Source organism: Arachis duranensis, chromosome 4 (assembly GCF_000817695.3).
Source record: "Arachis duranensis cultivar V14167 chromosome 4, aradu.V14167.gnm2.J7QH, whole genome shotgun sequence".
Lineage (NCBI taxonomy): Eukaryota > Viridiplantae > Streptophyta > Magnoliopsida > Fabales > Fabaceae > Arachis > Arachis duranensis.
Window position 1 is genome coordinate 7,936,124 of NC_029775.3, and position 27,757 is coordinate 7,963,880.

Consider the following 27,757-nt stretch of genomic DNA (forward strand, 5'->3'; position numbering starts at 1 on the left):
GTTTTTTTTTTTTTTCCTTTCTAAAAATGCAGTGCAACACTTTCCAATAGAAACCATGAATGAGCAGTTGTCCCATCATGCAATGCAAGATCGGCAATGGAAGAAAGAAAAAGTAAAGAGAGAAAAAAGCAAAGGCATTCATTGTGATAAAAATGTTAATGCTTGTTTTCAACCTTTTTCCCTCTACTCAACAGAAAAGAAGAAAAAGGAAACGGTCTATTTTTTGTGAAAGCAATGGAAGATCAAACGGTGCCAATAAATATTTGGAATCTTGCTTTCAACCTTTTTAACGTTAGCATTCAGGAACCCCCCTTCCCCCAACCCTTACCAGTTACCAACCCTAACTCACTACAACTCTCCAACGGCGCAGCAGCACACCCTCCCTCGTCCCTCCCATCACCCTCGAGCTAGCCATTCCTCTCAACGCCGGCGAGCTCAGTCCCTCCCTTTCGTTCAGCCGCCGGACTACTCCTGACGCCGTCGCCGGCTGGAGCTTCGAAGCTCACTCGGTCCCTCACTCAGCCAACGTCTCAGACTCTCAGCAGTGGAAGCATAGTCGCCGGACTCGCCTCCTGCCTCCGTCGCGAAGCTTTGTTCTACCTTCGCCGGCGCCGTCTCTGTTCCTGCCTCCGTCGCCAGCTCTCCGTTTCCAGCGCCGTCATCCTTCTTTGCATTTGAAACGGTAATGGAGCCTCTGTTTGATTTTGATTCTGATTTGTTTTGATTCTGAACTTTTTTATTCTGATTGTTGGTTTGATTCTGATTTATTTTTATTCTTCCGTCGTCCTCCCGATTGTTGATTCTGATTTGTTCTTTGGTTGGGTTGTTATTGATTCTTTGGTTGGATTGTTAATTCTATTTTTTTTACTTTGAATTTTTTGTTTTTTTTTTATTAATTCTTGTTTAGGATTGATTCTATGCTTTTGACTCATTCAATGAATTTTTTCTAATTTATTTGTTCTGTTGCTGATTTATTTCTTTAATTCTGATTTTTTCAGATTTTATTTCTCTGTTATATTTTATTAGTTGCCAAATCAGAAGGTACAATTTAGTAGTATTATGGCTGATTTGGATTTGCTGAGGAAGATTCAAGATTTATTATCCCTCTCTTGGGTTGAATGAAGTTTTTGTTAAAGTTAAAAGAATGTACCTGAGCAATTGCAACATGCATTGTTATTATTACACACAGCAATTTGATGATTTGTTTGATCTTTGTTGCCTGTGTTGGTGTTTGTTGATGGCCTGAAGTTTTGAGCTGTTTGTTAGATATGAGTATAGATTGTGATAAATTTTGATAATTGTTATGTTTTGAGAAGGTTTGGGTCTGTGATTAGGTTGGGCTTAATTGCAGAAGAGGTCTTGCTACTTTGTTGAAGGCTGCAGTTTAATCACCAAATTAGACTCTTTTAGTATACTCTCTATATCTCTTTCTACCTACTCTATCTGTGTATCTGCACATTTTAATTTCTTGCAAGCAACTCATCTTGAATAAACATGGTTTCCATTGTTTACATGAGGGGTTTTTTGAGGTATATATACTTCTTCTTTTATATTTCTTTCATTTATTTACTCTTTTGATTTGCTGCTTGTTTGGTCTTACATATGGTGGATTATTATTGCCTTCTTACTGCAAAACACATGCATAAATGAAATTGTGTAGATCAAATAGAATGTGATTATTAGCATATTTATCTTTGTAAATTAATTCTTATGTATGTTGATGGACATCTCTCTAGGATATGGGATTATTAGCATATTTATTCTTTGTAAATTAGCATATTTCTTGTTGTTATTTAACTTGAGTTTTTATTTTGATAAGATTATAGTACTCTGGTTGATGATATTTCATATAAAATTGATGTATAGTTGAGAATTATTAGATGGTACTTTAGTGAAATTTGTCAAATCATCTAATAATTATCAACTATCAACTTTATATAAAAACAATTTAAGTGTTCACCAATTATTAATTAGAAAAATTGATCAATTTGAATATATATGCAGGAGTGATTTGAGGATGTGGTAGGCAGCACTTGGCTGCATATGTCAACCTTGCAACCTTTTATCTCATTGATTACCAATATCATGTCTCTTTGGATTTAAGACCAATACGCAATTCAAGGTAAGTTTTGAAAAATAAGCACATATTGGTCTTTTACTTGTGTTTGTTATTCATTACTTAAAGGGTAAATTAATAATTACACCGCATTTTCCTTAGTTTTAGTAAAATTTATTTAAATCACTTTCCTATTTGTTTAAATGACATATAATTTCCGTCTATCTAGGACGAAAAATGAAGTTATGTTTACAGAAGTGTTTAATGTTAGATCTAAGATAATTTTTTTTTTTAAAGTGACTGATGTTACTTGAAAAAAATTAGTTATCTGACATTATTATTATTCTTAAAATTCTAAGTTGCCAAATCTGTTATGTAGTTAGTTTAGCAAAATACATTTGCAATCGTTGTCAATTTTACAAAGCAGAAGAACATTTTACTATTTACGGTTTTTGAAAGAAGCATCAATCAAGGCAAGAAGTCATGACTGAGATTGTAGTACTGTTGAAACCATTTTAAATACTTGATGGTGGATATGATACTTGCATTTTAAATTTCGAATTGTGGTAGAGCTTTGTTTTTTATGATATCATCTTTATGATTCTATCTCTTAATACCATGTAAAAATGGTTGTAACAGCCAAAAGATTAAATCTTGCAGGAATAAGAAGAACAAGAAGAAAATTTTAATAATTAAAAGAATGCTTTGTATTGTAAAAATGCGTCTGACTATTGAGAGAAGAAATCGAAACATAGTATATATGTTACTAGCATTAAGGTACACCATACAATTAAAGATTGTTCTCGCACTTAAAGCGTAACTCATACTCCCCTACAAGTGGGGTGGGATTCACAAGTGTCCTACATATGGCCATGGCCTACTATTGAATAATACTATAGGTGAATCTGATACATTCTATCACCCAAAAAAAAAAAGAATTCTGATATATTGATTTTGCATAGTTAAATTTTTCTTAGTATATTAATATGAGTAATACTATATATTCATGTCTTTTGTTAATTAAATTTAACTAAATTGGTTTAACATTAATAAAAATTAATTATGAATAGCATTATTCTAATCTAAGTTTTATTGTTTAATTTGGTTGGACTTAGTTGATAAAAGGTTTTAATTATATAATATTTTTCAAATATATAATAATCATTACAAAAGTTAAAGCATGCCCTAAAATTTGGGCTTGTTTGGTTTGATTTTGAGAGAGGAAGTTTTTTGTTTGTATTATTTTTCTGTTTAAAATAAAGTAACCATAAATAGATTAACATCTGAGTTTAATGCTCAAAAAATAAAATGCAACTACAAAAAAACTAGCCTAAAGAGAATAATTTCTTACGTTGTTAGAAGATGTTTTTCGAAAATAAAAATAAAAGTATAATTGTGTTTTTCAAAAACACAAACTTTTATTGTGTTTGCTAAATAAAAAAAATATATGTATTTGTGTTTGTAGTTTTTAAAAAATAAAGATACTTTTAAAAATATCTGTGGTAAAGATTTTTAAAATTTGACTTATATTTATCAAAATTAAAAATCTAATATAACTTAGATATTATAATTTTTAAAAAGCTTAGCTTTTACAAATTATTCTTAAGAAAATAAAAGTTTTACAAACCTAAATATGTAACTACATTTTCAAAAAACATAATTTTAAAACTTAATTTTAAAAGAATAGAATATTTCTTTAAGGACTAATTTCAAAAAGAATAAAATAATATTTTAGGACATATTAATGTTGTTTACTTGTATTATAAATAAAACATGGATTTAATGTTAAAAATACTAAAATACCCTATCGGATTAACGATCTTTGATTATATTAGAGACCCGTATTTTCATAATTATCATCCCTTCAACTTAATCTCGGATCCATTTTAATGGAAAAAAATAAGGTTTTCTTTAATTTTGAACTTCTATTTTAATCGTACCCCTCAAAATCAATAATATTAAAGTTAAAAAAAAAGTCTAATTAAAGAATTTATACTTACACTTTTTATTTCTCTATGGTAAAAATATATATAAAGAGTATGTTAAATTTTTTTAAAAATATAGCCTAGATTGATATTTTTAATATTTAAAATTGAAAATAAATGAACCAACCCCAAACATACCCCACATGAAAAATTGATTCAGCAATGTTGAATTAAAGCACTAGAGTTTGATTATCAAAGAACTAAATTAACCTTTTAGTGTATTTTATTTAGACTTGTAATAAAATTCACTACAAAAGAATTTTAGCGTGTTAAAATCAAATTTAAATTTTTATTTTTTAATTCATTTAAACAACATTAATTTAGAGAGTTATTTTAGTCTTTTAAAATGAGTTTTAAAAAGGATACTTTAGTCTTTCTAAAATTAACTAAACTAATAGTTTATTCATTTAAAATTAAATTTAAATTCCTAACCATATTAAGACAATTTAAAAATAAAATATACTTTTGTCTATCTAAAATAAAAAAAGGATATTTAAGTATTTTTAAAATTAAATTAAAATATCTAATTTCTAACAAAAATTATACAACCTTAATTGTAAAAGAGTATTTTAGTTTTTTTTTTATAAATGATTTTGAAAGAGTATTTTTATTTTTTATTTTTTTTACCAAAAATAAGGAGATTCAAACCCGTGACCTCTTAGTTAAGTATGAAGAGACTATGCCATTTAAGTTATAACTTATTGGCTAGTATTTTTATCAAAAATAAGGAGACTAACTGAAGTCTTCTTAGGTGAGTATAGAAAGACTATGCCATTTGAGTTATAATTCATTGGTTAGTATTTTTATCTTTTTAAAACTAAAAAAAATGTTATTTTAATAATGATTGTAAGACAAAATTTATTCAAAAACTAACAAAAATCACATTTAGAGAATTGAGTTGATGATTCTAAATTTCTAATAAAAGAATCGGAGATTAGATTGATTGGTCTTTTTAAGTTCTGTAACAGAAAATAACCTCTGTACGAGAAGGGAACAAAAAATAAAAAAATAAAAAAATAAAAAAATAAGAAAAAAATTAAAGCAACCACATAGCGAGTTTAATATATAGTTCAGTCACAAAAAAATAGATAGAATATTCTTTTTTATTTATATATATATATACTCTACAAACCTTACATAGCCATTTCAAAATAAAGAACTAACACATTTAAACTTCACATAGCTATTTCAAATCAAAGAACACATCAGAACAACTCAAATAGATAACAAGAGTAATTATAACTCATTCACCATGAACAACCCTTTGGATGTTAAAAAATTCAGGCGGCAAGACTACATTATAGTTAATTTTCTTGTCAATTATTATAATGACATTAGGAACTATCCGTTTCTAAATCAAGTTAAACTCCGATATCTTAAAAAACAACTTCCATCTCATGCTGTGTTAGCTCTAAATCCATTAAAATCATCATTTATGACATAAAACAATGTATAATTTTCAGAGTCATACAGTGGCAGAGACCTAATTTTTTTGCATTCTTCCCATCAAGTGACAACACTGCTGACTTCATGGGCAAGATGCTCAGAACTGGACTCAACATCGTTGGTTTCAATTGGCTCTCTTCTACGGCGGCAACCGAGCTTGTGAGCACCAGGGCTTGGCTAAGAACTCAGGCTACCAAAAAAATTTCTCTTCCTGGGTCACGTGGTAGCATGACGTTAGGCACAACATGCGAGGAAATATTGGCAACACTCGTGGCTGCTAGAGACAGAATGCTAAATCAGATATGAAGAGACAAGATTGGAAAGCTCTGTACGGTTCAAAAAGTCGCTTATATTGCAGGGTTTGATTCAAACAACTTCAGAGCCACTAAGATCTCGAGATCGAGTTCGTTCTCGTTGTTACCATAATCTGTAACACCCTACCACACAAAACTTTACGTCTAAGACGTAAATCAGAGGTGGTGAGACGCTACGACCTCTAAAAGTAAGTGTGTGTGTGTGTGCATATACATATACACACATATATATAGTTGAAAGAAATTGTAACTACGAACCTTGAAAAAAATAAGTTGAACAAAACACCAACACAAAGGCGCATCACTCACGAAAGATAAGCATAGATGGATAAGCAAGATTGAAAGAAAAGTTATAAACATATATATATGGATTAGAATTCCAAAATACAGATAATAAGCTTCGAACTTGACCTGCAAAGCTAAAACCGACTAGAGAATATTTGCATACATATATACATCCCAAAACATCCCAAAATATATCCCAAAATAGAAAACTAACAACCTGTTTCTCCAAGTCACCTCTAAGAGAGATAAAACATAAAATATATACAGAGGAGAAATCTATATACATATATACATAACATAAATACAAAATATAGCATCCCAAGGACCAAGCTTTGCTTGTACAGACGCTCAGCAAGGTGCTCTCGACCTGTATCTGAAAAATAACAATATATGTATGGAATGAGGACCGGGAGTTCTTAGCATGGTAAAGGTGCCAACGTACATAATATATAAGGTTCCGAAAAAAGCAGAGGCAATCCTAGAACTCTGACACTTAAATGTAATTTAAAGGAGTAAACTATACCAGAAATTAGGGAGGTTGTCTAAGGTATTCAAACTCTAAGCCTAACTTTAACTCTACACTCTACCTTCTGCCTCCTTCAACCCTCCAAACGCCGGTGGAATCACCCTCAGCGTCACCTCTACTAGCATGAGGGATCTCTCAGTTGCAAAGGCATACAATACATTCAAGAAAAACACAAGTTTAGCTAACAGTTACCGCAAACAAATCAGATAGCAGTTAATCACATATGATCAGTTAGGCAAGCCAAAACAAATACACACTCATACAAAATATACAAATGCAGATGATGAAAGCCTTTCCTACTGGCCGTGAGCTCACGTGTTGGTTACTTTGCCAGAACCTGACACACCCGGTAGCTAATCTAGATATCGTCTCTCTGGAGTAAACTATACCAGAAATTAGGGAGGTTGTCTAAGGTATTCAAACTCTAAGCCTAACTTTAACTCTACACTCTACCTTCTGCCTCCTTCAACCCTCCAAACACCGGTGGAATCACCCTCAGTGTCACCTCTGCTAGCATGAGGGATCTCTCAGTTGCAAAGGCATACAATACATTCAAGAAAAACACAAATTTAGCTAACAGTTACCGCAAACAGATCAGATAGCAGTTAATCACATATGATCAGTTAGGCAAGCCAAAACAAATACACGCTCATACAAAATATACAAATGCAAATGATGAAAGCCTTTTCTACTGGCCGTGAGCTCACGTGTTGGTTACTTTGCCAGAACCTGACACACTCGGTAGCTAATCTAGATATCATCTCTCTGATATGCATCCACACTCTTGAAATATAGTATCCGTCACACTCATGAAATATAATGCCCGCTGCATTTTTTGGGATAAAGTGTTTAACACTCTTGAGATATAGTGTCCGTCACACTCATGGGATATAGTGCCCGTCACACTTTACAAACAGAGAGAAAATGATGCATCCAAAACGGGACAGATTGCACACAATCAATATGCTCATCTCTAATAAACTCAAGATCAAACAATTCATAAGACCGACAACAATTTCACAACTCCATAATTTAATATCAGTCAATCTTCAGTACAGCTCTCATTCATTACATATTCAACATTTTTGCACTTTTCAAACATAAATTATCACTTCATCGTCTTCCTTCACTACCAAGTTACTCCCCTCTTTAGGTTTAACCCTTTACCTATGGTTAGGAACAAAATTTGGGACTTTAGAACTTAGCTATAGAGGTTTAGAAGGTAGAAAACATGTTTTAAATCACAAAATACAACTTTTCCAAAATAGGGCTGTCATGCGCATGCATTGATGTAATTTTTGAAAAATTTGCATATGCGAGCACCTCCACGTACGCGGCTTTTCCAACTAGAGGGGGAGGCTTGCGTACGCACCCATATCTCTGCGTACGCATAATTTCAAAATTTTCAAACTCCCGTACGCGTACACCCCATGTGTATGCGAATGTGTTGAAACAGAGAGAATTCTCGTGTACGCATGCATGTGTCCGCGTATGCATGCCCTAAATTTTTCAAAAAACCTGCTAAGTCTGCAGAATCAGAAATCAACTTTGCACACCAAACTTCAAATGTGCATAACCTTTTTGCTAAAAATAATTTTTAATCTATTCTTCGAACGGTATAAATTTCACGGACTCAATTTTTATTTGAAATAAGTTTGATAAAATTTGAGGGTTCGAAAGCCAAGTTATGACTCACCGAAGTTAGTCAAAAATTTTGTTTTTATCAAAATCACCAAACCTCTATTTTTACCAAAGCCTCAATTCAAACCAAGGTTTCACACCCCAAATACAATAGTAAATATGTTTAAAACAATTACATATCCATTCCATCTCTTCCACAATATACAAATCTCAATTTTATTCGTTTTATTCCAAACAATCCACAATCAACACAACACAATTCATGTATATATCAACATCACAACTCATAATCATCATCCTCATCTATCATCATCACAAGCTCATAACAAATTCAACATTTTTACCAAAAACCACTAAATCTTAACAAGTTCACATAATTCAACCTAAGTTACGGTCAACTAGCCTACATTTTCACATTACATTATATATTATCTACGAGAAACTAAAACAATACCTTAGCCAATTCCTCCCTAATGCTCGGACACCTCAAAATTCCTCCATTCCACAAGCTTCAAAACTCTAATTTCTCACCAATCACTAACTCCGCTTCCAATGTTCAATCCCAAGCCTCCAATACAATCAATTTGATCCCAACATATACAATTTAATATAATACCAAACAATATCACTCAAAATCAACATAGGATTCATAATTATCAATGATTCACAAGAGTTAGTGGTTTCTTACCTTACCAACGGTCATTTGGGACAAGATCCAGCAAGTTCTCAAAGCTAATTAAATCCTAAAACACCAAAATCACATAATCTCTCAAAATCAAAATCCAACACTTTATTTGGTGGATTTTGTAGAACTCGACACAGTGATCGCGTGGCCACAAATGATGCGGCAATCGAAACTCCGAATTGAAAGAGATTAAAGATTGAAATCAAGCGTGGGTAAGAGTTCTTGTTTTTCCCCTTTCCCCAAAGTTTCAGCATGATTCCCTTATGTTTGAAAGAGGGAAGATGAGTTGTTGGTTTTATATATTGATCCTATTTTGTGTCAATTTCTTTCAAATTAATGTTTAAAATTTTATTTTAATTATTTCTACTATTCTAAATTATTAAATTTAATTTTTTTATTTTTAAAATTATAATTAATTTATTAATTAAGTATTTATTAATTTTTAAAATTTTACACCATTCCTATTAAAAATCATTCAGAAGGATTTTCATATTAAATTAGTTCTATGCTATGTGTGTAACCGTTGGAACGACTTCCACAAGAGCCATCAATTTAGTTGGAGCGCTGTGGCACATGGCAAAAGATTACTAGATGTAGATACACTTGGATGCGACACATATAAATAATGCATGCATTGTCCAGACCAGAGTTCAGACATATGATCGAGGGTGTTAAAAATGAGTATTCTTTTTAGTGTTAACGCTCGTAAATAATTTCTAAAGAATTTGGATTCTTGTTGCCTTTGGGCTAAAGATTCAAATTCTTTGATCAAATTGCTCTCAACAAACCCTTTGTATTTCCGTAACAAAGCTTCCGAATCAAAGCGAGTAGATTACAAAAATTGACAAATTACACTAAGTAGACCGTACGTCTAGGTATAATAGATTCAAATAATATAAATTTCCTGGCCAAAGAAAAAAAAACATAAATTTTAAAAAAGAAAATTGATAATAATTCAACAACATTAAAAATTAAATTAACATGAACCTCGTCCAAGATTTAGATAATAATAAATTTGATATTGTAATGTATGTTTGATTTGTATTTGTATTTTTTATTTTTGAATATTTTTTATATTTTATAATTTATAAAAAAAGAAAAAAATACAGAAAACAAAAATAGAAAAATAATTTTATTGTTTTTTAAATAAAATTTTAAAATAAAAATAAAAAATAAAAATACAAACTAAATGCACCTTTATATTTAAAAAAATATAACATTAAATATTTCTATAAATATAATTTAATTTTTTGTGCTAAATGGACAGAGATTAAATATCATTTAAACAAATAGAGGAGTGATTTAAATGAATTTTATTAAAACTAAGGATAATGCAGTGTAATTACTAATTTTTTCTTTGAGTAATGAATAACAAACACAAGTAAAAGATCAATATGTGCTTATTTTTTAAAAACTTACCTGAATTGCAAATTGGTCTTAAATCCAAGGAGACATGATATTGGTAAACCAAAGAGATAAAAAATTAAAAGAAGTGAACATATAAATTAAAGAAACAATAAAAAGCAAGTTGAGTAGAACAGATCAAAGAAAACGTGAACAATAGAACTCATTCGAAAAAAAATTAATAATGTTAGCAAATAATAACAACAACAATTCCCATGGCACACCAGCAACAACGATAACACCTCTCTTATTAGGTAATAGAGAAGGAGGAGGAGTTGTACAACAACAACATGAAAGATTGGTGGAATGAGGCAAAGCATCAACTATTGTTTTCACTGCCCATGATTCTTACGAACTTGTTCTTGGTTTCTTTAATGTTTGCTGGCCAACTTGGTAAACTTCAGTTTGCTGGTTCTGCTCTTGCTAACTCATGGTTCAGTGCCACTGGTGTTTCTGGCTCTCATGTTAACCATACAACTCTTTCTTATTTTATTTGTTTGAAAACTTACCTAGAGTAACAAGATTCATTTTAAATACACAGCTAAAATTATTAGTAACACACTTTGTTGAATGTGGCATTAAACTCTAATTTTATTTCCCTTGTTCTTATCTTAGGTTAGATTAAGTGGGGCACTAGAAATACTATGTGGGCAAGGATTTGGTGCAAAAGAATACTAAATGCTGGGAATTTATCTCCACTCTTCATGCATAGTATCCCTTATTTTTTCTATCATTGTATTCATAATTTGATTCTACACACAACACATCTTAATTAGTACCAGTTCACCAATCCCAAAACAGCACCAAAAAAAAAAAACAACAGCACTTTACTTAAAGTTCTTTTTTCCAAGCTTGTTTGCATATTGTTTCTTGCAAAACATTCTTAGATTTTTCTAAAAACAATCTGTTGTGACACTATTGGCTATTTTCTCAGCTATTCCATTGCTAATCCACATTGGCATTGCATATGCATTGGTTAAGAAGACAGGTTTGGGTTTTGTTGGTGCACCTATTTCAGCTTCTATTTCACTATGGATAACTATTGTTTTGTTGGCTTTGTATGTTTTGTATGAAAAGAAGTTCAAGTTGACATGGAAAGGATTTCTATGGATATTTTCATGTCAACTTAAACTTTTTTCTATACAAAACATACAAAGCCAACAAAACAATAGTTATCCATAGTGAAATAGAAGCTGAAATAGGTGCACCAACAAAACCCAAACCTGTCTTCTTAACCAATCATATGCAATACCAATGTGGATAACAATGGGATAGCTGAGAAAATAGCTAATGGTGTCACAATAGATTGTATTTGGAGAAATCTAAGAAAGTTTTGCAAGAATCCATATGCAAACAAGCCTGGAAAAAAGAACTTTAATTTAAGTAAAGTGTTGTTGTTTTTACTATTTTGGGATTGGTGAAGTAGTACTATCAAATTATGGATATGATAATAGAGAAAACAAGGGATATGATGCATGAAGATTGGAGATAAATTTTCTAACACTTAGTATTTTTTTTGCACCATGCGTTGCCCACATAGTATTTGTGGTGCCCCACTTAATCCAACCTAAGATAAGAATAGGGGAAATATTGAAATAATATTAGAGTTTAATGCCACATTTAACATAGAGTGTGTTACTAATAATTTTAGCTGTTAATTAAAGATGAATGTTGCTCTTTTAGGTAAGTTTTCAAACAAATTAACTAAACCAGATAAGATAAGAAAGAATTGTATAGTTAACACGAGAGCTAGAGACACCAGTGGTACTGAACCATGAGTTAGCAAGAGCGGAACCAGCAAGGTGAAGTTTACCAAGGTGGCCAATAAGCATTACGAAAACCAAAGTGATTAAGTAATAGAAGAAGTTCATAAGAATCATGGGCAGTGAAAACAATAGTTGATGCTTTGCCTCATTCCACCAATCTTCATGTTGTTGTTGTTGTGCATCTCCTCCTCCTTCTCTATTACCTATAGAGGTGTTATCATTGTTGCTGCAGTGCCATGGCCCATGGGAACTGTTGTTGTTATTACTTGCTAACATTATTATTTTTTTCCAATGAGTTCTATTGGTCACGTTTCGTTTGATATGTTCTACTCCACTTGCTTTTTATTTTCTCTTTAATTTATATGTTCACTTTTTTTTAACTTTTTATCTCTTCTATTTACCAATATCATGTCTCCTTGGATTTAAGACCAATTTACAATTCAAGATAAATTTTTAAAAAATAAACATATATTAGTCTTTTACTTATATTTATTATTCATTACTTAAAACGAAAATTAGTAATTACACTGCATTATCCTTAATTTTAGTAAAATTCATTTAAATCACTTCTCTATTTATAAAAGTGTTTAATGTTATATTTTTTAAATATAAAAGGGTATTTGGTTTGTATTTTTATTTTCTATTTTTATTTTTGATATTTTTATTTTAAAATTTTATAAAAAAAAGAAAAACAATAAAATTATTTTTCTATTTTTATCATCTGTATATTTTTTTTATAAAATTTTAAAATATAAAAAATATTTAAAAATAAAAAATATAAATACAAATCAAACCTAATTTACGATATTAAATTTATTGTTATCTAAATCTTGGAGGAGATTGATGGTAATTTAATTTTTAATGCTACTGAATCATTATCAATTTTCTTTTTTAAAACTTATGTTGTTGCTTTGTCAGAAAATTTATGTTGTTTAAATCTATTATACCTAGGCGGTTTGCTCAACGTAATTGGTCAATCTTAGTAATCCACACAACTGACTTTGATTCGGAAGCATTGTTATACAAATACAAAAGATTTGTTGAGAGCAATTTGATCAAAGAATTCGGATCTTTAACTCAAAGATAACAAGAATACAAGTTCGTTAGAAATCATTTGCGAGCGTTGACGCTAAAAGAATACGCATCTTCAACACCCTCGATCAGTGTCTAAACTCTGGTCTGGATACGCGCTACCTACATACGCCGCATCCACGTGTATCTACATCTCGTAATCTTTTGCCATGTAACAGCGCTCCAACTGGATCGATGGCTTTTGTGGGAGTCGTTCCAACGGTTGCACACTAGCATGGAACTAATTCGTTGTGGAGATCTTTCTGAACGATTTTCGATAAAAATGTTATAAAATCCTGAAAATTAATAAGTACTTAATTAATAAATTAATTATAATTCAAAAAATAAAAAATTAAATTTAATAATTTAAAATAGAAAAAATAATTAAAATATAAATTTTAACATTAATTTAAAAAAAATAGACACAAGACCGGACCAACATATAAAACCAACAACTCAACCTTCTCTCGATCAAACATAAGGGAATCATGGTGAAACTTTGGGAAAAGGGGAAAACAAGAACCTTACCCACTCTTGATTTCAATTTTTAATATATTTCAATTTAGAGTTTCGATCGTCGTACCGTTTGTTTCAATTCAGATTTTTAATATACAAAACCCACTAAATAAAGTGGTAAATACCATATTATTTCTTATTCAGCCTTCCTCCTTGTAATTTCGAAAATTTGGATTTTGATTTTGAAAGATTATGTGATTTTGGTGTTTTAGGATTTAATTAGCTTTGAAAACTTGCCGGATTTGTCCAAAATGACCGTTTTTTAAGGTAAGAAACCACTAACTCTTGTGAATCATTGATAATTATGGACCCTATGTTGATTTTGAGTGATATTGTTTGGTATTATATTAAATTATATATGTTGGGATCAAATTGATTGTATTGGAGGCTTGGGATTGAACATTGGGAGCTGAGTTAGTGATTGGGGAGAAATTAGAGTTTTGGGATGAAGAAATTTTGAGGTGTCCGAGCATTAGGGAAGAATTGATCAAGGTATGGTTTTAGTTTCTCATAAATAATAGATAATGTAATGTGAAAATGTAGGCTAGTTGACCGTAACTTAGATTGAATTACGTAAACTTGTTAAGATTTAGTAGTTTTTGGTAAAAATGTTGAATTTGTTATGAGCTTGTGATGATGATAAATGAGGATGATGATTATGAGTTGTGATGTTGATATATGCATGAATTGTGTTGTGTTGGTTGTGGATTGTATGGAATGAAACAGATAAAATTGAGATTTGGTATATTGTGGAAGAGATGGAATGGATATGTAATTGTTTTGAACATATTTACTATTGTATTTGGAGTGTTAAACCTTGGTTTGAATTGAGGTTTTGGTAAAAATAGAGTTTTAGTGATTTTGATAAAAACAAAATGTTTGACTAGTTTCGGTGAGTCATAATTTGGCTTTCGAACCCTCAAATTTTATCAAGCTTGTTTCAAATGAAAATTGAGTCCGTGAAGTTTATACCATTCGAACAATAGATTAAAAATTATCTTTAGCAAAAAAATTTTGCGCATTTGAAGTTTGGTGTGCAAAGTTGATTTCTGGTTCTGCAAACTTAGCAGCTTTTCTAAAAAATGTAGGGCATGCGTACGCGAACACATGCATGCATACGTGAGAATTCTCTCTGTTTCAAGACATTCACATACGCATGGGGTGGACGCATACATGAATTTGGAAAATTTCGAAATCATGTGTACGCAGAGATGTGGGCGCGTACGCGAGCCTCCCCTCTAGTTGGAGAACCGAGGTACGTGGGAGGTGCTCGCGTATGCAAGTTTGTCAATTATTAAATTGTATAGAATTTTTATTATTTTCAATTATTAAAGTTTTAAATCTCTAATAGGAAAATACTCAACTATTTAAAATTTTTTATAAATTCTAATAGATTTTAAACTCGAAGTATCATAAAATTTAATTTAATTATTTTCTAAGAAAATAATTTTTTTAAAATAAAATTATCAAATATAATAAAATGTAATTCAATATCTAATTAAAAAAAAACCCGGGTTGTTATAATAACATCATCCACTTTCTTTCTTTTCTTCTATACGAACTCTATCAAATCTGTTCGAATGCTACTTGAAATAATCCAAATTGCACATTACTCAAAGTAGCATTCATATTTGCTCAAAAATACGTCTTGATTAAATTTAACAAATTCGAATGCAAATTTATTAGGAAAAAATAGAAAAAATGCTCACGCATAATGCCCGCAGATGATGGGGATCGAGGTGGTGTACCACTCACCAGGTGAGGATCGTAGTACTGTACCGCTCACTAGTTTTTAAGAGGACGATGTTCGGGTTAGCTATTGGACATGTCGGATTGACTTTATAATTGACGATGAGACTCATCAGTTATAAAATAGACATACATTATATGCATTTGCATGCTTTGTTGAATTTGTATTTATTTTAGTTTGCCTAATTGCTTAACTCTCTTTAACTAAATTAATTGACAATTAATTAGAGAAAAATTATTTATGATATAAAAATGTTTGGCAATTAAGTTATTGAAATATTAATATTACTTTTTTGTGACTTTGCTTGATCATTTAGTTTAAACAATCTTCGAAGTTAAACATTTTTTAGGTCAACAGATTCATTCTATACTCCAACTTAAAATAACTTGTATTATTTGCATCAATAGTTACTTTTTTATTTTTTTTTAAAATATTATATAATTTTTTTATTAGAATATCCTTGTCATTAATATTTGAATGACTGAAATATATTTTTGATTAATTTTACAAAAAAAATTATAATACACTTTTAAATTTTCTAAAAAACATTTTATAATTAATTTATTTTAAAAAAGTTATAAAAATATCCTTTTAGTTAATTTTTAATATAATAAAATAATATTTTAAATCTAATTCTGTTTAATTATATTATAAATAATAAAAAATATGATTTAAAAAAAACTGAAATACCTTTTTTGTTTCTAAGTGCAAAGTGCCCTTGTAAGAATTTATTTTAAAATGACTAATTAAATTACATCTGAAAAGACTAATTCTAAAATAATCTTTTAGGATTAACACTGTTTACTTTTATAAATAAAATTTAAATTTAATTTTGAAAAGGTCAATATACCCTTTACATTATTTTTAAAAAGACTAGTTAAAATATCCGTTTTAAGATTAAAGATCCTTAATTGTATTAGAAAGTAAATATTGAAGTCTAATTGTTAAAAAAACTAAAAGAACTAAAAGTTTTTTTTTTGTACTTTACTAATACGCGCTGTTTAGGTTTTTCACGTGAGAAGTACATATTTCTTCAACTTATTCTACTAGGATTTTTTCTAAAATAAAATTTTTGTGCCGTCTAAGTCAATGTTTGATTTTGTCAATTCCTTTTTTTAGTCCTTTTTTTATTCCCTTTTTTATTCCTTTTCTTTAATTTGCTATGAGAGTTCTTTCATGATATTGTCGCGGTTTGGAAAGATCTGACAATTCATAACCTTAAATGGATGCGTTAATCCCACTCTTTTAATATTGTGTTTCTATGTGAAACAAAAAACTAATTTCGTCTGGTAAAAAGTAAATTGAGATCTTGTCATTTTATGGATTGGAGGATTGTTAGTCCGACAGGTACAGCTGGTGAATTGGCTTTAGCATAGAAGGAGGGCATAACGGTTAATATTCTTGCTGAAAAGGAGTTTTTCATAGCTACCAAAGTAACTGATCATGTTTCGAATTATTCTTAGGAGCTGATTGGGGTACATTTAAATATCTTGGATGGGATTCGGTCTACCCAATACACAGAACTTTTTTCTTTTGTACATTTAAATAGTTGGTGGATTGGCTTTAGCATGGAAAGAGGGCATAACGGTTAAGATTCTTGCTGAAAAGGAGTTTTTCATAGCTACCAAAGTAATTGATCATGCTTTGAATTGGTCTTGGGGGCTGATTGGAGTACATTTAAATAGCTTGGATGGGATTCAGTCTACCCAATACACATAACTTTTCTCTTTTGTATAATGTTTCTTTGAAAAAGTTGTAATTATGGATAATTTTAATATAAAGTGAGTCTCGATGAGAAGGAGAGAGGGGGGGTTAAAATCAGCTTCATCTATTTCTGAATTTGTGAATTTTATTGATGGTGGTGAATTGAAGGACTTGGATATGATTGGGAGAAGGTTTACCTGGACTAATAGGCGACGACGGCAGGACCAAATTAGGGAGCAGCTTGACTGTGCACTTGCAAACGGTGAGTGGATGGATTGTTTTCCATCAGCCTCGCTGTCTCAACTCGTAGAAAACGGTTCAGATCATGCACCTATCCTCCTTGATATAAATCCAGTCATAAAAAATCTAATCGGAGGTTTAAGTTTTAGAAGAGATGGTGTGGTTTAGAAGAAATTCGGGTAATTATGACTGAAGCTTGGAAGGAATGGGTAGATGGCTTAACAATGTTTGTTTTGACTCAAAAATTGAAGCATTGTAGGCACCGTATTGTTCAATGGTAGCAACAGAACAAATCTAACTCGACGAGGGATATTGGTGAACTCACATCTCAGCTTGAAATTCTTAGAGAGGAGGATATTAAAGGGGAAGAACAGGTTGAAGCCTTGGAAGAAAAACTTGAGGATGCTTACCTTAGGGATGAAAGCTATTAGAGGGAGAAATCTCGTATAAAGTTGCTAAAAGAAGAGGACAGAAATACAAGTTTCTTTCACCAATCATTCCAATCCAGAATCCGAAGAAATAAAATTTGGAAACTGGAAAAGAATGATGGTACGTATGCTACCACCCGTGAGGAAATTGCACAAGTAGGTGAAACATACTTCAAGGATATCTTCACATCGATTAACCAAGCTAATCCGGCACATGCATTCGAAGATTTTGAAACCAAAGTTTCAGCAACCATGAACAGAAAATTAACTAGACCAATCAGTTTTGATGAGGTAAAATGTGCGGTCTTTAGTGTTCACCCCCCAAAGCGCCCCTGGTGATAATGGATTTATGGCTAAATTCTTTCAATTCTACTGTAGTTTAGTAGGGGAGGATGTTTTTAAGGCTGTCCGTAGTTTCTTTGTCAATGGTAGACTACTAAAGAGTTTCAACCATACACAAATCTATCTCATTTCTAATATTCCTGATGCAAAAGATATGACATAGATTAGACCCATCAGCCTTTCCTCGGTTGTGTATAAGATTATTTCTAAAGTACTAGTCCATCGACTGTAGAAATTTATGACTTCGCTGACCAGCCCTAATCAAAGTGCCTACATTAAGGGTAGATTGATTTCAAATAATGTCCTAGTCGCTCATTAATGTATTCACTATCTAAGATAAAGAAGAGGGGCCTATCGAGTAAAATGGTTGTTAAATTGGATATGAGTAAAGCTTATGATCGTGTTGAGTGGCATTTTTTTCGTTCATTTTGGAGATGCTAAAATTTGAATCTAAGTGGATTGGTTGGATACAGGAGGTGGTGACTACAGTTTCCTACTATTAATCATTTATTGTTTACAAATGACTCAATTCTTTTTTGCAAAGCGTCAAAAAATAGTTGTGAAAATATCCTCAATTTTCTTTAATCATATGAGGGGTTCAATGGCCAAAAAGTTAATTTGTATAAATCAGCTCTATTCTTTAGTAATAATACTCCTCCCACTGCTCGATTACAACTGGCTCAAAAATTGGAAATTGTTCATATTGGTGCACAACATAAATATTTGGGTCTTCTATCTACAGTTCAAAAATAAAAAAATGCCACCTTCGAAGAAATCAAGGACAGGGTGAGGAAGCGAGTTCAAAGGTGAGGAAGCGATTACCACTGGCAGGCATGTTCTAATCAAATCTATTGGGGAGGCTATTCCAATTTATTCATTATCATGTTTCCGTTTTTCTGACACTTTAATTAGGGAGATTCATAACATACTCTCCCAATTTTGGTGGGATAAAAAAGGTACAGAGCAAAAAATGACATGGGTTAGTTGGGATACTATGACAAGACCGAAATTGGAAGGTGGACTAGGTTTTAAGGACTTAAGGGCTCAGAATTTGGCGCTATTAGCAAAACATTATTGGAAAGTTGTCTCTCAGCCACAATCACTCCTATCCAGACTCATTAAAAGTAAACATTTTTGATACAATTTTATAATGAATGCAGAGATCAAAATAGTACCTTCGTGGGGGTGGCATAGGATATTGGAAGCAGGGGTAGAGTTTAGTTAAGACAATGGGAGCCATGATCTCCCAAATTTTTTATAAAAAACTTAGTAGTACTTCTTCAAAAAATAAAAAATAGTTTAGTTGGCTCAAATAATTTATTATGACTTAAAGCACTCAGATTCAATTTAAAAATATGTTAGGTTTGGACTGAACTGAGTGAGCCTTTGTTGGCTTTCACAACATATCAAATAAAATAAAAATATGAAATCATTTTGTGAGAAACATAATATTCTATTCCTAATTTAACTACTTCTTATGATACAAACTTAAAAAATAATTATATTTATAAATTTTATTTTAATATAAATATTATTATTAAATTTTTGTCCTTCCAAAATTTTGTTTTAAACTTTGCCATTGATTGGAAGGGCGTAAGGTTGTTGAAAAGGGGCTAGTTTAGCAAGTTGGTGATGGGTCCAATATCCAAATCTTCAGTGATCTTTGGCTTGCTCCTCCACATCCTTATGTTGTTTCTTCACCTCAAACTTTCAATCTACAATGGTCAATGACTTAATACTTTCTAATGGTCAGTGGAATCAAACTTTAATTAGAAGTATTTTTTCTGAGAGCACTAGTCAGTGTGTGCTAGCCACAACAATTGGGGGTGGAGAAGATAAAATTTATTAGACCCTTAATAAAAGTGGTTTTTATGAAGTGAGTACTGGGTACCATGTGCCGTATGGGTTCTCGCATTCTCCCATTGAATTTTGCCCAGAGATTATGATTATGAGACAACAAAATTTGTGGCAATAATTGTGGAAGCTGAAAACCACAGGGAAGATTAAGATTTTTCTCTAGAGGTACTTCCATGAAAAGCTTCCAGTGCTGCAAAAGCTTCATCATCGCATCTCATCGATTCAATCTATCTGTCGAAGATGCCTACAATTTTCAAAGACAATTAATCATTTCATCTTTCATTGTGTAAAATCAAAGAAAATTTGGTCCAAAATGGGCTTACCAGCTACTAGAAGGAGCACCGAAGACTCTAATTTCTATGTTGAGTAGAACTTGAGAATGGGACTCTAATTTCTATGTGTTTTAATTGTCTTAATATAGTTAGAAATTTGAATTTGAATTTAAAATGAATAAATTATTAGTTTAGTTAATATTAAAAAGATTAAAATATTTTTTTTAAGATTTATTTTAAAGGACAATTTACTCAATTAAAATGGGTGTGAAGATTCTTTACTCAAATGCAACATTTCCAATTCGTTTACATGAGTGTCCTTTTTAGTTATTATGTAAATCGTGGTAGGTAACTACGGTTTTTAATTTGTGCATAAACCATGGGAGGTTGGCACGGTTTACACTTAGAAAGGAAAGTTGTGAGCATAAAATCTTGTTGATTACCACGGTTAAAATCTTGTTGGTTACCACGGTTTATGCTTAGAGTAGTATCAATATATAATTCGCGTTAAGTGTTCTAAGTGTAAATTTGTCTTGTGAGTACATGTGAGTATACAACAAATTCATTGGTTAAATATCAAATTCTTAAATAAAATTCAGATCCATACTTGATCCGTCATACTCGAATGTACTAAAACATATGTAAGAAATAAATAAAAATACTAAATTCTAAATTCTTAAAAAAATAAATTTAAAAAATAATTTAACAGTCAAAATAATTGTAAAATATTATTTAATTAAACATTGGTTCTTCCTTACTAATTAAATATTGTAAATTTAACTATTTAGTTTTATTAATAAAACTTTGTTTTTTAAAATATATTGTTAAAATTTTTCTAACAGCTATATTTATTATTACTTTTAATTGAAGTCAATTTAGTTTTTGTATGCTAGTCAAAATAGCTTTAAATTATTGCGCTACTAATAAGGTTTATTCAATCTAATAGTTACCATTAAATCATAGCATTGCAGTTGACACCAAATGAGTGAGAAAAAGGTTGAACATCATTTGATGAGCAAAATTATTAATGTTCAACAAATTAAATAGTGATGAGCAGAAGGGTTTTGAAAAAGTTTGAACACCATTTGATGAGCAAAATTATTAATGTTCAACAAATTAAATAGAAATGAGCAGAAGGGTTTAGAATTTAGAATTTAGTATTTTTATTTATTTTTTACATATGTTTGAGTACATTCGAGTAAGACGGATCAAGCATGGATCTGAATTTTATTTAAGGATTTGATATTTAACCAATGAATTTGTTGTATACTCACATGTACTCACAAGGCAATTTTATACTTAGAACACTTAAAGCGGATTATGTATTTATACTACTCTAAGCATAAATCGTGGTAGCCAACAAGATTTTATGCCCACAGTTTTCTTTATAAACCGTGGTGACCAACCACAATTTCTAGTAGTATTTTTCCTTCATAATCCGTGGTAAGTAGCGTTGTTTATGTACAGCGTTTCCTCAATGTAAACCGTACTAACTTCTCACGGTTTTTGCACAAATTGAAATTTACATAATAACCAAAAAGGATACTTTAGTAAACGAATTAAAAATGTTATATTTGAATAAAGAATCTTCACACCCATTTTAATCGAGTAAATTATCCTATTTTAAAAGACTAAATAACCTTTTAAAGTAATGTTGTTTAAATGAATTAAGAAATAGAAATAGAATATTTTATTTTAAAACATTAAAAAAATTGCATTAAACTTTACAAGTTTAAAATACACTAAAATGTTCTTTTAGTCCTTTAATAATCAAATTCTAGTATTTTGTTTCTAATTCAATCAAAGATCCTTAATCATAAAAAGAATATTTTTAGTATTTTTAAAATTAACTAAAAAAAGGAAGATTAGTCTTTTTAAAATTCAATCAGATTTTATTTATAATACAAGTAAACAAAATTAATATAACTGATATTAATTTGTCGCTGTACCAAAATAACTATCTAATATTGATACTTTTAAAACGTTATTGGTGTGGAGCCATAAGCGATAACTGATAGGAACCTAACTAATATACCTTAATATTGTAATTTTTGGTGTTTTTTTAAAAGTGTGAAAGATACATAAATTAAAGGATCTGATTTCTATAGTTTAAATTTTTTAATTTTTTTTAATTAAAATCTCTCAGTCCAATTTCAATACTTTCAGAAATCTCTCGGTCCGTGCTTCTCACAAATCGGACGGTCCGATTTTTATTTATCTAATTAAACGGTTCTACATTTAAAAATAACATTCCATCAACCCACATTTTGAAAAAAAATCGTTGTTACTCCAACATCAAAAACAAAATCTGTACGTAGTGCAATGGGGGCGCTTGTCACCACTCTTATTTTAATATTTTTTTAAAAAAATATATACATATATAAATATTTTCATTTAAAATTTTAAATGATTTCACTATAAATAAATTTAGTCTAATTATTTAAAATTTTAAATTTATTTTATCTTTTTATTATTTTGATAATTAGTTAATTTAATTAAATTTAGTCTTCTATCATCCTTAAATTTTAACTACTATTATTGTTTTATTTTTTAAATTCATATTTTTAACCTTTTTTATTTATTTTTTAGTAGTCATTTTTTTTTATCAAAAAGTAAATTTTAAATTCTCTATTTTTTTATATATAACTCTCTATAACTCTATGTATCTTTTAATTTCATTATTTCTCTTTTTGATATTTTCAATTACAAATTTTAATTCCAACATAGTTTAGGTATTAATCTAATTTTTTATTCTCTTCATGAATTTATATATTTTATTTTATTCTCAATTTAGTGATCTTTATTATTTATTTGTTTATCTTTCGTTCTATTTTATTATATGTAATTATGTTGCATATAAATTTCTAAAGTCAATTTATCAATTTATTAATTTAGAATATATATTTTTTATTTTTAGAAATAGTAATAAAAAATATTTTAAAATAATAATGATTGTTTAGTTACATATATAGAGAGACATTCAATCAAGTTGATAATGAAACAATTATTCAACATTTCAAAATATGAATATTTACATAATTAAATTGTTTGCTTCCAATCCTCTTTTTCACCCTTCCTAATCGCTCCATGTATCCACGACTCAAAATATTGTCTAGAATCTCCTGCCCAAACCCATAGTATATTCCAACACCTAAGAGCCGAACCCCACAGCTTCCATGCATATTCGCATGTGAAAAATAGATGATCAACAGATTCTGGTGTCTTGCCGCAGATAACACAGGTAATTTCTGATGTTGGTAAGATACCACATCTAACTAACCTGTCTTTGGTGTTCACTCTTTCTAATATTACAAACCACACAAAAATCTCCACACGGGGCGGGACCAAACTCCTTCACAAATTGTTATAAGAATTGAACATATTTGGATCTTATCCTAGATTTTTATTCTTATATACCACATTCAAAAAGGATTTTACAGAGAAATTACCTTCCTTGTCATGTTTTCATATCAACTTATCCACTTCGCTTTGTCGAATCCCCACCTTTTTTAGGCCTGTTTGTAGCTCACTCAACTCTTGCTCTTCCCACGACTACAAAGCTCTTCTCCATTGCAATCCCCATCTCCAAACATACCCATCCCAAAAGCCACAATCATTGATGGTGCATGCCTTATCAACTGCTACCCTATAGAGATTTGGAAATCTGTCTCTAAGCCTCTCATCTTTCATCCAAACATCGTCCCAAAAAAGCGTTCTAGTTTCATCTCCCAATTGCAACTGCATACCTTCATAGAAAATACTAAAAAGCTCGGCTTCACTAAATCTCAAGTTGCCAATAGTATTCCAAAGACTCCCTGTATTTTTCATTTGTTGTTTTTCTAGCCCCTTTTTAGAATTCAATTTATTACATGAACACACCACTCTCTTTCAAAGTGGGTACTCCTCTTTGTCAAAACATCACCACCACTTGAACCTTACAAATGCAAAAGGGGATGCAACACCTCTTCTCTTTTTCCTCAAGATGTATATATTAGTCACTGCCCCAACCCATCCGAATGCCTTGAAAAGAGTCCCTTTAGATATCTCCCATGGCAAATTATCGATGAACACTGAATGCGAGTTCCTCTCTATGTTCTCCAATTTGTCCTTCTGATCACCCACCCATTTATCTTTTACTTCGACTTTTGTCCCTCCCAGTCTTCTACGTCTTCTGCTTCCTTGTCGCTGCCAGCCTTCTTCAGCCTCTATAGGTCGTGAGCTTTTTTTCTTATTAAGTCTATTCTGAATAGTTTGTCTATCTACTATCTTAGCCTATACAAGATGCCGAAGGCGATAGCGGAGAAGTTGATCTCACTCTAAAGGCGCTTCTTGTGGAGTAAAGAGAATGGGAGAAATAGAATACCACTAGTAAAATGGGAAGTGGTGATGGCTCCAAAAAAGACAGGTGGTTTGGGAATTGGAGACGCAGTTATTCGGAATACATCTTTGTTCTTTAAGTGGTGGTGGAGATTCTCGAAAGAGGATTGTCCCCTGTGGAAGAAAGTCGTCTGCTCCTGTAATAACTTGAATCCGAATGAGATGCTATGTGGTCAGCCTGTACCTATAAGGGGCCTTCTTGGAAGGATATTTGCTAGTTACAAATCAGTGAGCCACATGTGAGCGAAAAAATGATCAGGGGTTTGTATATGGATGTAGGGAATGGTAGAACAGTACGGTTCTCAGAGGATATCTGGTTACCTCACGGTGTTCTTAAAGAGTTGTTTCTAAGGCTTTTCTCGGTCTCAAACCTCAAAGGTTCTGTTATTAGAGATTGCGAGTTTTGGGATGGGCTAGAGTGGATATGGAATTTTCAATGGAGGAGAGAGCTTTTTCAGTGGGAGTTGGCACTAGTAAACCAACTCCATTAAGTTTTATAGTCTGTTTAGCTAACATCTGAGAGGGAGGACAGAGTGGTTTGGAAATTTGATAGATCTGGTATTTATTCGACTAACTCATTTGTGCAGGTGTTGCAGGAAGCGGTTCTCCCGGAGGAAATAACAAGCTATAGCTTCACAAGTGCAATTTGGAAGGGTTTCGTTCCACCAAGGATCGAGTTATTCTCTTGGTTTTTGTTGGTGGAGAGGGTGAATACTAAGGACAGACTGTGTAGACTAGGTGTAATTAACCCAAATGATCGTACATGTGTCTTTTGTGGTAAGTCTGTGGATTCTGCTTTTCATTTATTTGCTGGTTGTGAGATTTTCTGGCAGGTGTGGTGTGCTTGACTATTCGCTCTTGGAAGAAAATGGACCATGTCTGGTACACTCAAATAACACTTTGAAAGTTAGACGAATGCTGCAGCAAGAAGAGGTGAGAGGAGGAGGTGGGTGATTGGCTTCTTTGTTGTTATCTAGACAGTTTGGCTAGAACGGAATGATAGAATCTTCAGGAATCAAAGCTCACGTGTGGTGGATATTATTAGTAGATCTTTCTTGCTCTCCGATGAGTGGAGTGGTGATAAATCCTATGGTTGTTGATGGCAATGCCGAAGATAACTAGGGGTTGTCATGACTAGAGTCGTCGGGTTATTCTTTATTATTTTATATGCTCCACCTTGTTGTGTTGAGTTTTTTCCTTAAAAAAAAGAGTCTAACACAGCCGTAACACTTTTCTAACACAGCAGAGTACTTACATATTTATTAAGTGCAAAGAGTCTAACACAGCAGTAACATTTTTCTACTTTTATATTACTTCTAGTTTGTTTTATTTTTGAAAAATTCTTCTTCCAACCAGGACCAATCCAAAAAAATTAGCAATAGGAAAAAAATATATAAAGTAAAATTTATATATATACATTTTATTTTATTTTATTTTTTTAGTATACTCTAATATAACAGATTAATGATTAATTCATCGTTGATCTAAATTCTATTTAAATCTGTTATTGTCCAATAAATTGTTATATATACAAAATAAAACTTAAAATTTTTTATACTTAATTAAATGAGTGACATATATTCGAAGATATATTTCAAATAATATTCTAAGACATATTTCAAATAATCTCTAATTAACTAGTATCATAAGCAAATTTAAAAGAGACTTTGTTTGAGGACACAAATCTGTCTCATTCCTAATATTCCTGATGCAAAAGATATGACACAGGTTAGACCCATCAGCCTTTCCTCGGTTGTGTATAAGATTGTTTCTAAAGTACTAGTCCATCGACTGCAGAAATTTATGATTTCGCTTATCAGGCCTAATCAAAGTGCCTAAATTAAGGATAGATTGATTTCAAACAATGTCCTAGTTGCTCATTAATGCATTCACTATCTAAAGATAAAGAAGAGGGGTCTATCGAGTAAAATGGTTGTTAAATTGGATATGAGTAAAGCTTATGATCGTGTTGAGTGGCATTTTTTTGTTCATTTTGGAGATGCTGAAATTTGAATCTAAGTGGATTGGTTGGATACAGGAGGTGGTGACTACAGTTTTCTACTATTAATCATTTATTGTTTACAAATGACTCAATCCTTTTTTGCAAAGCGTCAAAAAATAGTTGTGAAAATATCATGAATTTTCTTTAATCATATGAGGGGTTCAGTAGCCAAAAAGTTAATTTGTATAAATCAGCTCTATTCTTTAGTAATAATACTCCTCCCACTGCTCGATTACCACTAGCTCAAAAATTGGAAATTCTTCATATTGGTGCACAACATAAATATTTGGGTCTTCTATCTACAGTTCAAAAATAAAAAAATGCCACCTTCGGAGAAATCAAGGACAAGGTGAGGAAGCGAGTTCAAAGGTGAGGAAGCGATTACCACTGGCAGGCATGTTCTAATCAAATCTATTGGGGAGGCTATTCCAATTTATTCATTATCATGTTTCCGTTTTCCTGACACTTTAATTAGGGAGATTCATAACATACTCACCCAATTTTGGTGGGGTAAAAAAGGTACAGAGCGAAAAATGACATGGGTTAGTTGGGATACTATGACAAGACCGAAATTGGAAGGTGGACTAGATTTTAAGGACTTAAGGGCTCAGAATTTGGCGCTATTAGCAAAACAATATTGAAAAGTTATCTCTCAGCCACAATAACTCCTATCCAGACTCATCAAAAGTAAATATTTTTTATACAATTTTATAATGAATGCAGAGATCGGAATAGTACCTTCGTGGGGGTGGCGTAGGATATTGGAAGCAGGGGTAGAGTTTAGTTAAGACAATGGGGCCATGGTCTCCCAAATTTTTTATAAAAAACTTAGTAGTACTTTTTCAAAAAATAAAAAATAGTTTAGTTGGCTCAAATAATTTATTATGACTTAAAGCACTCAGATTCAATTTAAAAATATGTTAGATTTGGACTGAACTGAGTGAACCTTTGTTGACTTTCACAACACATGAAATAAAATAAAAATATGAAATCATTTTGTGAGAAACATAATATTCTATTCCTAATTTAACTACTTCTTAGATACAAACTTAAAAAATAATTATATTTATAAATTTTATTTTAATATAAA

At 31.1% G+C, this 27,757-nt stretch overlaps 1 long non-coding RNA gene across 1 annotated transcript; it reads left to right on the forward strand.

Annotated features, from left to right (window-relative positions):
• Positions 1 to 87: 87 nt before the first annotated feature.
• LOC107483129 (uncharacterized) lies at positions 88 to 6,348 on the forward strand. Its single transcript, XR_001590814.3, has 3 exons — positions 88 to 682; positions 2,005 to 2,122; positions 5,505 to 6,348. It is a non-coding gene; the product is annotated as an uncharacterized LOC107483129 (long non-coding RNA).
• Positions 6,349 to 27,757: the final 21,409 nt, after the last annotated feature.